General features: G+C 33.1%; 1 protein-coding gene across 6 annotated transcripts in view; it reads left to right on the plus strand.

The window, feature by feature from the left end:
- Positions 1-1,265: 1,265 nt before the first annotated feature.
- Positions 1,266-12,867, plus strand: part of BTBD9 (BTB (POZ) domain containing 9) — a 67,978-nt gene continuing 56,376 nt past the window's right edge. The window contains exons 1-3 of one of the 6 annotated variants that reach the window (XM_076504177.1): positions 1,266-1,374; positions 4,257-4,438; positions 6,065-6,210. The gene's annotated coding sequence lies outside the window, so the exon portion shown is untranslated. Of the gene's footprint in view, positions 1,375-4,256; positions 4,439-6,064; positions 6,211-7,380; positions 7,474-12,867 lie in introns of those variants that run through there. The other 5 variants (XM_076504179.1, XM_076504178.1, XM_076504180.1 and 2 more) reach the window with 5 other exon arrangements.

The raw sequence follows: 12,867 nt of genomic DNA on the forward strand, positions 1-12,867 counted from the left end.
TGATCGAATTTACACGGTCCATGGGATTGATGGTCACTTTATAACGCACGGCTGAAAGGGCGAGCATGTTTGATACGAAGATAACCCGCGTGGAAAACGAGTCGATTTTACCTAAGCATGATGGCCATGCTGTTCATATCCACAGCCCAGTTAGCCCATTAAATTTTTGTAATTAATTCTAAACAAACAAACAAACTGACTGTCTTGACTGCACTTTTATGCCTCTTTATTGGTAAGCTTGATTTCGCAAAATTTATTTATTTCAGTCGGTCATAACATGTCAGTTTGGGGTATACTATAGAGTGAGGATGGTAGTACTTGCACTGTCAGTTTCCACAAGCTTACTCTAGTAACTTGTGTAGTTAAAACTTGTTTTCACAAAGGCACGTATTTTAAGTAGGCCCATATAACAGATGGTTCTTAATGAAACATCTTGCGGCAATTTAGTTTTGAAATTAAAGCGCTTATATGAACGGTATTTGTTATAACTATAACAGGTTTGATATATTTATATTATTAAAGCTTTAAGAAATATTGAAATAACTGTAACGAAAATCTAAGTGTTTCATGCTTGTTAGGATAACAAATATACGTTTATTCTAAAATATATAGATGTGTTTGTTTGTTTTAATTTCGCACAATATCTGCGCTAGTCGTCCTCGCTTGAACTAAGCTTTTTGTAATATTTGAACGTGTTTTCCTGCGGTGAATAATAATACAAAGTGGAAAATTACATTTCTGTATTTTCCACGAATATGTATCGTTTTCTGTATCATAGCTACAAAATTCTGGCCCATTAAAGCAAAACGTGAAAATATCTGCTGCCCCCTTCCCTTTTGAGGGCTTGCATATGAGCATTAGAGTTTAGTAATTTTTGGAAGTTATCGTGATATTTCTAACTGAAGCTGTGCTTACGGTTTTCAACTACGCGAAATCTTCGACCACTGCGTACAATTTGTTCTTTGCTGTCACGTGCAATCTCGTTTTGTTTTTTGTTCAGTTTATTTTGATTTTTCTTACATTGAACTTAAAGTTACCGGCAGAGTTACAAATGGCAACAAAGCAGCATATGAACTTAAAAGATACAACGTTTTACTCGATTAATAAATTAGCAAAGTTTAAAGTCTTAGCTGCTGTTGAATTTAAACCAAAGTTTAAATACACTATTACGAAACAACACAGGATTTTTTTAACGCGAGTTTCGACACTCACGGCTGTTTTCAGTTTGACGTAATCCAAAGGTTGCCAAACTTCAACACATCTGAAGGTCACTAGTTAAACACCTTTGTGACATCATATAACTTGAAATCTCCGTTACAAAATAAACAGAGTTTGTGTTTCTTTATCAAACAAACGTTGGAATGAGGAAGACAGGTAAGAGTATCAACATTTGTATCGTTATAAATTTGGTATTGTTCCATAATTGTAAATTTAAATATTATTTTATATTACACAGCATTTTTTATCTATTTACTATTACATTTTTTATTAATCTTGCTGGGATAACGTTGAATAAAACGAGAATAATTGCATAGGGAAGACTAGAAACAGATTATTTGGATATTGTTGGCACAGTACTTTTACGGCTCTCCTTATGCTTGGTCGTTTGCAGTGCCTATTTTGGCTAACTCACAAACAGCGAATTTGTGTGCAACCGAATTCAACCTTCAAAATATTAAATTAAAATGTGCGTGGACATAGTCAGGGATAGTACTGAATTCTGTTATCATCTTAATGAAAGAGCTTTTTGAAATTCCTCTGTGTTTAGTCTTTATAAAATTCATCGAAGTGACATTTTATTAGATCCACAGGCTTTCGTTACGGACATTGTAATTATTTAAGGCCAGTTTTTTTTCTGTTTTTGTGTTTTTTTATTTCGCGCAAAGCTACATGAGGGCTATCCTGTCAACTCTTGGGCTACAGTAGTAACATCATTTTTGGCTTTATTCAGCCTGTATGAATAATTAATTGACTTTTTGATTATGTATTGGAGGCAACGAGTACCTTTAGTAAGTAGTATAGAATGCACCTTCATTGCATTAACAGTATTTGTCAAAACCGTAACTAACATCACGAACTCGAATTTCTCCAATTATTTCTCAGTGCATTTGCTCTTTTTCTTAAGTTTTAAAATATTTTAATCTAAGCTTTTTCGATGTTAATATTATATAAATTTCTACACATCAAATAATTCAGCCATCAGTTCACCGTAGGAGATTCAACTTGCTTTTACTCACCCATGATTCGGTCACAATTAAGTGTTAAAATATCCCATCACTTAATGTTTTGGACTAAAATACGTGAATTCCCTGAAGCACTGCAAAAAGGGGGAAAAATTCACTTACGAATGTTATTTAAAGCATCATCGACTAAAAATTGTAGTTACATACAACACAATATTTGTACTGTTTATTTGGTTCCTTGTACTTTATCCTCTTCTATACTTCAGTGCTAATGAAAATACACGTGTCAATATTCTTGCACCCTTTGCAACATGCCTTTTCAGGCCATGTACTCTCTTTGACCACGATGAATATTATATATGTTTGCTTTTATTTGTGAAGATTTAACAGAATTTTCAATATAGACATTTCAGTTTTGGAGAACGTAATAACAACACAGTCGATATCGTTTTAGTTTTATCTTCGTCATGGCATTGTAAGGGTCTTTAGAAAACATATTTTTCGTTGTTTTGTTAACCTAACAAAAACACACACTCACACTTTGGTTTAATGTATCTGTGTTTGATGCTAGTTTTTCCAGTATTAACCAAACTGCTCTAATTTTAGGTATATACTACCAACGTCTGTTTTATCACATTTTCTTTATTATCAAGTGTAAGTTGTATTTTAATTTCAACATGAGGATTTCAAAATAGAGGACCCGGCAAAGCCAGGTAGTTAAGTCACTCGACTCGTAATCTGAAGGTCGCGGGTTCGAATTCCCGTCACACCAAACATTCTCGCTCTTTCAGCCGTGGGGACGTTATAATTCTACAATCAATCCCACTATTTGTTGGTAAAAGAGTAGCCCAAAAGTTGGCGGTGGGTGGTGATTACTAGCTGCCTTCCCTTTATTCTTACATTGCTAAATTGGGGACGGCTAGCGCAGATAGCATGGTCTGGCATGGCCAGGTAGGTTAAGGCGTTCGACTCTAATCTGAGAATCGCGGGTTCGAATCTCCGTCGCACCAAACATGCTCGCCCTTTCAGCTGTGGGGGCATTATAACGTTACGGTTAGTTCCACTATTCGTTGGTAAAAGAGTAGTCCAAGAGATGGCAGTGGGTGGTGATGACTAACTGTTTTCCATCTGGTCTTACACTGCTAAATTAGGGACGGCTAGCTCAGATAGCCCTCGAGTAGCTTTGCGCGAAATTCAAAACAAAGCAAAACCAAACCAAAATAGAGTGAATCATTTGTCTAAACATACAGGTTAAGTGTCATTGGGTGGGTTCTATTGAAGTACTAGGCATAAAGAAAAATGCAAAATCCATCCATTAATGAGAACAAAGTGTTTTATTTCTACACTATAAGTTCTACAACTAATTAAAAAGTCCCCCATTAGCACAGCAGATGTCTGCGGACTCTCACCGCTATTAATCTGGTTTCGATACTCGTGGTGAGAAAAGCACAGATGGCCCATTGTGTATCTTTGTGCTTAATTCCAAACAAACTAATTTAAATAATAAGCTTCAGTTCACAGAAGACGATAATAAAACTTTTTACCTACTTGTTAATTTCTAATGTTCTACAAAATTTATAACGTATTTCTTACTTCATCTGCGATAACTCAAATAGACTCAATAATAAATAATCGACTATTATAGCTTAAATTGCATTTTATAGAGTTCAAACTCTTTTAAAACATTTTGGAGGAAATTCCAGGCGTCAAACCCCCTCTAGGGGCAGTGTGATGATTTAGAAGTTTCATGCTTTAGATTCGTAGTTGAATGATGGCTAGTTCGAGGCTAGCTCACGTCATGCGACTGTGTTCTTTAACAAGACAATTTGTTCCAATATATTCAGTCTATCTAGCTCTTTGCGTACCGGTTGTTTGCTATGGATTCATCTGGGTACTAACTGAGCTGCAGTTTAGCACTAGATCCTACATGTCATATTGTTTAAGGAGGATTTGACCTTTGAGCGTCGCTATAGATGTCAGTTGTTGTCTTTGCTTGTATCTCAACAAATAAATAAGATTTGAAATAATTGAAAGTGACAATTATATATATCAATGACTTCTCACAATATCTAGAAGTGGACCAGTAACAACCTTGGCTGTCTTTTGCAGAAGAATCCCAGCAGTTCTCAGTTGGAGTTTATCATATCTCGGATTGTTCTTGCTCTTGGCGATACACACTCTAGGTGCTCACACTAATGCTGTTTACTCCAACTTATTTGCAGCCAGAGGAGCTTCCATCGAATGCTAACACAAGTGTAAGTTCCACCTTCGTGCCTTCCAAATCTTATATACTGCAACTACCAGAAAATTCCTTGCTACGGAATTTTGAGAACCATTAGCTACAACACAAAAGAGAACTACAACTCGATGATTTATAGCAGCAGTCAGAACATCTTCTTGCACTTGTTACACAGGATGCAGACGTCCTTGCTATACTCCTCTACTGGTGGTGGTTGAGTTTTACCTTGCTGGACACAAAGGAGCCCGTACTCGATTAAGGTTCTTCAGTTATTCATCTGTGATTTTCTGAAGGGTTAACTTCAGCATCCATCTATTACTGAAGTAGTATACCTGATAGTTTGCATTTGGTATGCAGAAATGTAGATGGTTTAATCTTGCAAACAGTGTTCAAGGTCTGATATTCTTAAAACAGAGACAGTCTCACCATACAGTGAGATAATACATATACATTTTAGTGCTGAAGTTATCAGATGATAACGATATTAATAATAAAACTGTTTCTTTAAGCTTTTAACAACATGAAATATTGGGCCAAATTTATTATATACATTAACAAAACAGAAATTCCAAAACAAGTCCTATATTCATGATAACAAAACTTTTCTTCCCATCTATTTGTAGCATTTCCAGGTAAAAGTGATTTCTGCACAAATATAAAGTAGGTCTATTTAATAACATAATGGACAACAGAAATTTTTGGAGTAATTTGAAGAAATTAATTTAGCTTTAATCTTACATGAAAAATAAAATGAATGAATAGGTTTAGGAAAGCTAAGACAATTCTTATTCAGAGCAAACAAAAAGGAAATGCAGTGTGCTAAATTGCGCAAACAAAAGTCACTTCTACAGAATCACTGAGTACGTCATTAGCTTTCCATTTCTCATGATGAATATCTAGCAAACTAGTCATGATCAAAATCTGAATAGAACTGAAAGTAAAGTTGCTTATATTTTGGGGAAAATTTCATATTTTTACTTTTGAGAGTTAATCACCACATGACTGTTGTTATTTTACAGCATTCACAGGCTATAACATACAGACATGGCCAACTCAACCAGCAAAAAACATTATAGTCTTTAGCCCGTTTACCAATTCCTCGGACAGAATAGATACTATCTGCTATAAAGAAGAAACGAATCAAAGTAAGTTTATGCTAAAATTGCATAGAAACTAGTTAACTGTTTTTTTGTTGTTGTTGTTGTTTCTATATTACTGAAAGCATGTAGACAACATTTTATGTATCTGCAAATCACACGTATAATCTTACACCTACAACTAAGAATAGCGTAAACATGAGTTTAGAAGATTTTCCCATTGTATATTGACTAGTCTAATGCTGAAAATTGGTCTTCTTTAAGTAAATAACTTTGAAAAAGGCAGTGGTATTTTACTAAAACCTTGATACAAACGGACAAATAACTTATTTTTAAATGATAATTTATCTGTAAGAGGTGAATTGTTGAGAAAAATGTTGTATTGTTATAAAATGTTTGCATTAAGCTATTTTGAAAAGTAATCTAAAATCATTTTCTCGTTTTTCCAAATATTGCAATTGAAGAGATAGCACAGCGCAGATACCCCATTTTATGGTTTGTACTTTAAAATAAATAAGCAACAATCGTTTGGTTCTGTTCCCCAGTGGTATAGCGGTAAGTCTACGGATTTACAACGCTAAAGTCAGGGATTCGATTCCTCGGTGGACTCAGCAGATAACCCGATGTGGCTTTGCTGAAAGAAAATAAAACACTCATATTAGGTTGTGATCGATCGACTCCATATTTTAAGGTACATATATTTATTATTTCATTAAGGAATTTTGGATTGATCCAGTAACTGAAGCACCGTTATAAGAGCAAACAAAACTATGAATATTTCGCAGAGATTATTTTCATATTTATACCTCACTATTAAAAAACGTTATTTTTTCTATATTTTACCTAATATTCTTCTTCATATGTCAAATCTGCGGCAGACATCGACGACCATAGCATGCCAGACTTCTCTGTTGTCAATCCTCCTTATCAACTCGATGTTGCTCATTGAGTTCTTGGTGACATAGTTATTGAGGCTGTCGATATATTTAGTTCTTTGACACCCTCTGATTTTCCTCCCTTCTATTTTTCCACATAGCATCTGTTTCTCTATCCCATTCTTCCTACAGATGTGTCCTAGAGATTCCATTTGTCTCTTTCAGTGATGTCGAGAAACCCACTTGTTGAGCGCTCTTCTATGTAAAATATTTTCAACCCAAACGAGCCGTTTTTGCATTTGTCTCTTTCTTATAGTTTTCATGAGGGACCTTTTGTATCCTGCCAATTCCATGACTTCCACATTTGTTTTTCTTTCAGTCCATGATATTTTTAGCATCCTTCTAAGGAACCACATTTCAGCAGCTTCTAATCTCTTCTCTGTATCTTTGTTCAGTGTCCAGCTCTCACAGCCATATAAGAGAACAGACCACACATATGATTTCAAGGTGTTAATTTTAGTGACATTTGTTATGTTCCTGTTTGTGAATATGGACTTCATTTTATTGAAAGTATCCTTGGACATTGCAATTCTTTTCTTTATTTCTGTGTCACTCTTTGCATTTGATGTTATAGTATATCCAAGATATTTGAAGCTTTCGACTTGTTTTATTCTCGTCCTTGCCGGTTATGCTACATGTGGGTGTAATTGATTGTTTTGAGATAACCATGCACTCTATTTTCTTTGCATTTAACTGCAAGCCTTTTTCTTAACTCTCGTCTACTACCTAATATTAATCAAACAATAATTTCAAACCATGACATTATAATAAAGCACCTAACTTGGGTTAAAATTTGGTATTGTTAATAAAAACTGCAGACTTCGAACAGAGTCACTTTAGTCTGAACTTAAGATATTGTACTTTAATGGTATGGGTTTAACTTGAGAAGTTATCCAGTCATTAGTACGCACTAGATGCTGTTAGATGTTTTGGATATAATTAATAAACTGGGTATTAGTAATTAGTACAAGGTAACTATATATCACCTACGATAGGGGGCGCAAATAGGATATACTATGGTAAGTTGTAGAATAATCTCTAATTGAAATTAGTTATACGTAACAATTATTGAATGACTGATATTTTTTACACGAAAGAGTAAACAAAATAAAATACATGTACAGTACCTATATGTACAATTTTAATAATTAATGTATAGTTTGAAGGCTGAAAGCCGTATGGTGGAACCGGGGAGAAGGTGTGGGACAGAAGGCCAATAATAAAAATATAGGCTAAAGCCTTATATTTGTAATGATACTGTATTGATAATAAGCCTAGCAGATGACTTCCGAGTTTAACATTAAAGTATGATGTGGTTGGAACAATTAATGTAACATAACATTTGAGGGCAGTCTTATTAATTTCATCAAACATCTATCTGTTTATAATTATGACTAACTATACTCGTCAATAATGAAGCCTCTTGAAAGTTAAGTCTAATTTTCTGAATCGTGTTTAGTATAGTAACACATCCGTAAAACATCAAGAAGGTAATCAAATCTATTTAAATGCTGATGACCTTGTTTGAAAAATGAAATGACCCAATTTTAAGACCATTTTAACCCTACCAAATCTTAATTCAGGGTCTCCTAGTCCTACCATTCTTAACAATTTAGCTGATTAACACGAGAAAAAGAAATGCATCAATCCTGTCTATTCCATTTATAATTTTGAGCACTTCAATCAGATCCTCTTTAATCTTTTTTTCATCAAAACAAAATATTTTCAATTTATTTGAGTACATTAATCAAATCCTCCAGCCCAGGAATGATGTCGGTGATTCTCTTTTGAACCCTTTAAACAGCTTGTTATCCTTAAGGTAGTGATTCTGAAATTGAAGTCTTCCTCATGTACTCTGTATACAGTTTATGCCTGTCATCTCACTTATATTTTATACAAACACATAATACATATGCACACATAGTATATAAAACCATAGGTTTGGGCTAAAAAGTGCACTGTCTAAAATTACCTAACCTCTCAGTTGCTAGGAGATGAGCCTGGTGAGCTCCCAAAGAGAGGTGTGCTAGTGATTGGAAACCATTGCTTTAAATGATGTTTAACCAGAAAACTTTGGAAAGAAATAATATCTGTCAGTCTTTCTGTAGTTACAACCTAAATTCTTATTTGTTTTTCCACTGCGAACAACACATTGCCTGAAACCTTTGAAGAACATAAGAAAGTGATCAACAAATAATATATAAATATTTAATATATTGCAAATAAATTATGACTAGCATAACTAGTACCAGTATGAAATAGGAGAGTACGTGCAGGCTTACTTCCACTACTAGTATTAGTATTTTATAAATCTGTATGTATTATTTAAGCTAAACAAAAATCTAAAGGGTGAAGGTTATTGCACTTGCTATAATGTAAAAATTGGACAAATTGGTTGGTGATATATGAGATTATTTTATGATAAAAAGACATTCTGTGTGAACTATGTATCTGGATCATTTTTACGACCAAAATGATTGTGGGTGGTCATGTGGTTTTCCCTAATCAGGCTTAGTTATTTGTTAAAATATTTAACTTCTGCTTCATAAATTCAGATATTTACCTTATAATAAATTAACCCACTAATTTATCATTATGACAAGTTACCTGTTCACCTTTAAAAAATATAATCTATAGTTTTATGTGATACACTGGTACCAGTAATTTTGGCCTTGTTTGTGTTGTTAGCCACAATGTTCAAATTCTACTTGTTGAGTGAACTTATAAAGATATTTTAAATTAAAAACAACTTGTATTCAACAAAGAAAAATCTTGCCTTGCAAACCTGTATCCTTTCTCAAGAACATTACTTCATCTTGATGAGGGGAAGGATGAGCACTTGATACATTTAAGATTATCAAAGGGCTTTTGATAAAGATAGCAAAGAAACATATTGGTGGAAGATATAGGTGGAGAAAAATAATAAATTCTATTGTAGAATTGGTGGATGAGAAAAATCAAATGTCTGTTTTATTACGGGAGTCTAGTTGAACTGGACTTCTGTTGTCAGTAGAGTTTTCTTCAAGGGTCAGCATTTGGGCATTTACTCTGTCTTTGTTACATTATTGATACTGATGGAGTGTTAATTATAAAATTATTAAATTTTGCTTATTACATTAAACTTTTGAGTATTACTTGTATTTGCTGCTTTAAAGGTGTTGAAGTATTAGAAGTATAACTTTAATCAGTTGATAGGTTTGACATATATTTGGCAAATTACCTTTAATTCCACAAAGTGCAAGACTGCATTTGGTTTGTCATGAGTTGGATCACGTGGTTTAATAGACTTGTAGATCAGTATTAACTTAAAAACATGACTGAAGAAAAGGATATTGGCATAGTAGTGGATAAGTCACTCATCCTTTCCAAGTAATGATCAGTTTCTAGTAATACATAGTGTTTGATAAATCGCTCACGCCATCATCTGTTGCTAGTAACGATATAATGGATAAGTCACCCAAGCCATCCAAGTAATGATATGTTGTGCATGATTAAACCAGTACAATTATTTCAAGGATTTATAGGTTATCTTATGGAGAAAGGTTAAGATCTGTTATTTTATTTTGAGAAGAGTAAGAGGTTCATTTCTTGAAACTTAAATTACATAGTGAATTGATAATATAAAGGCTCTGAACTCTTTATACTGTGTTTTGAAAGTAATAGGAGGATAGAACATATTTAAGATAAAGTAATAGGCTGTAGTTATTTTAATTTCTTTAATAAGTTAATTAACATGTGAATTAAATCACCTTTATAGAAGTTTAATATAGGAGTCAAAGATTTTCTGAAAAGTAAAGTGTAGGCCTTGAAGTATTAAATGTTTCCTTATGTATCCATAGGTTACATTATGTTGTGGGCAGGTTATTCAGTAGGAATAGATTATTTATGGGAGGTGGGGTCTGTAATGTCTTTCATATAAGATATTGTACACACTTCGCTAAATCATTTGACTAGGAAATATTACTTTTGGATATGTTTTAAATACAATAAATAAAATCTAAACTGGAGTGGTTGGAATGACTGAAGTTTGTTTTTCCATGAAATGCTATCGAGTTGAGTGCATTATCTACTATATAAAGTGTGTAATACATTTTATATGTATTTGTACAAGACAAGACTTTTAGTTGCAGTGGGCTTTTCATTTCTCAGTTTTATAAACACCTTTTTGATATATTATAGGTTAGGTTATTTAAATAAACTGTATTGAGCTTGTTTAAAGAGTACTTAAGTAATGGACATAGTCTGTATTGATATATTGTGTTGCTTAACATGTATAAGGAATTGCGATAAAGATTAAACTTCTTGGAAATATGTTTTCTTGTATAAGTTTTATAAGGACATTTTAATAATAGCATACTCCAATCTAATAGGTTTTGAGTGGAGTTTCAAAGATTTTTGACAAAGTAGTGAGTGGACACAGAATTGACCAAGGGTCAATAATTGTCCGACAGTAGACGTAACCTGAGGTCGAGAGGCAAATGATTGTGTTGGGCTCTGTGTGCAGTTATCATAAGACCAAATGTGTTTTCTAACGTAGGAATTTAGTAAGAACATAATAGATGCTTTGCATTATTGTAAAGTTTACATTAACATGTTTTAAATAAGTGATTAATTAAACTATGAAATTGAACAGCAACAAATATCTAGACTGGTTGATTTGCTCTTAGGTATTTCAGTTGGATTACTTACACACTATATAAACTTGAATGCTCTTAGAGTAATATAGTTTGTAAACAGTTGTTGCTCATATGTCCCAATTCACATATGCAACACTTGAGTAAAGTTAGTGAGGTCTCTATGTTGAAAATGAAATAATTCAGTGTTAAAAGTATTGTTTCAGTTTCTTGAGCTAACATGATATACATATTTACTACAGATAAAGGTGTTGCTCTGGTGTTTTGAACATTTCCTTTAATAAAGTAAAATATGTTTGAAAAATAATTGATTGTTAGAAGGCTACACAGTGAGCAATGTACTTGGATGAAACTATGTTAAATTGTAAACAAAACCAGTAATAAAACTTGTTAAATTAAACGACCATGCAGTTGTGAAAACTGTGTATGATTATTAACAGAAAACGAAAAAATCATTCGCTTTCTGAACTTTGTGGAAATTTAGAAAACTGGAAATCATTAGTATACCAACTACATGATTTGGAAGTCTCAGCACACCTTCTCTGTTGTTTTAGTCATAGGCTGTACAGTTAAATATTTATCCATCCATTTTGTAAAGGCAAGATGTTATATGAAAAATCTTCATACAATATATAACTGTGTGTAGGTTTTACTATATAAAGTTTATTGGTTTAACAATTTTTAAGTACAAACAATTTGTAGTAATATCTTGTTAAAATTGTCGTGCTTTCTAAACACAAACCAGTCTGATTCAACTTCAGTGCACTTAAATGATATTTAAAAAGTAAGTTTCAAAATATTATGAGTAAATATATTATTTTAATTTATGATAAAAAATAAACAGAAAAGGGATTTGGTGGTTAAATTAACTAGAATAACGTGAGCATTAATTATTGAAGGGCTGTTCAATCTGCTGCCAATTGTAATAAATTCTATCATTTCCTTAAAATTTGCAACAGTATAAATCATAAGCAACTACTGTGCTCAATTTGTTGATATAAGTGTCAAAGTTATATGAAACAACAATTCTTAATAGTATGAGAATATATATAAATACATATATGTATACACTCACAAATAGCTTTAATGACATATATTACCCTCTGTTAATGCCAGTTTTGCTTGTTACTACCTTTGATACTTCCATTTATCTCCGTACTAAAATGCAAATTATTATGAAGCTACTCTCCACCAATAGGAATGTGACACTACCATAATTGTAACTAGCACTCTCTAACCTAGCAGCTGTTATTTACTACTAGATTGGCAGTCTTTGAAGAGATTTGTTTTTCCTCATGGTTTGATTCACTTATACACCACTTTCTTAATTTTTATATTTTAGTTACATTGTTATTTACCATTTTCATTCTCTTTTCTTGGTGAGTTATGAATTATTTTATTTTCTCTTTCAATTTTATGAGTTATGCACTCAGGGTTTCAGGTAATTATGACTACAACTGCTGGAGTAGAATATACTGACCACATTCAGTGGGTTGAGACCACAATTCTTGGCCCATGAAGTGACAGTTCTGGTCTTACAGGAGTTGACCAGTTTCATGCAACGATCAGGACAAACTGATGATGGTCCTATCATAGTTTTCAACTATTGGGAAGTTTTTTTTTAAGATTTCAACAACCTACCCCCATTTTGAATATATTGTAGTTTATATGAGTTATTTTGAGAAGCATTTGTGTTTGAGGGTCAGTATGGTTCAATCCCACATACTGTGGATGATCATTCCAACATCTCTTCTTGCAACTCACAGCATTAGGTGTCTC

The sequence above is a fragment of the Tachypleus tridentatus genome, chromosome 6, assembly GCF_004210375.1.
Source record: "Tachypleus tridentatus isolate NWPU-2018 chromosome 6, ASM421037v1, whole genome shotgun sequence".
NCBI classification, from domain to species: domain Eukaryota; kingdom Metazoa; phylum Arthropoda; class Merostomata; order Xiphosura; family Limulidae; genus Tachypleus; species Tachypleus tridentatus.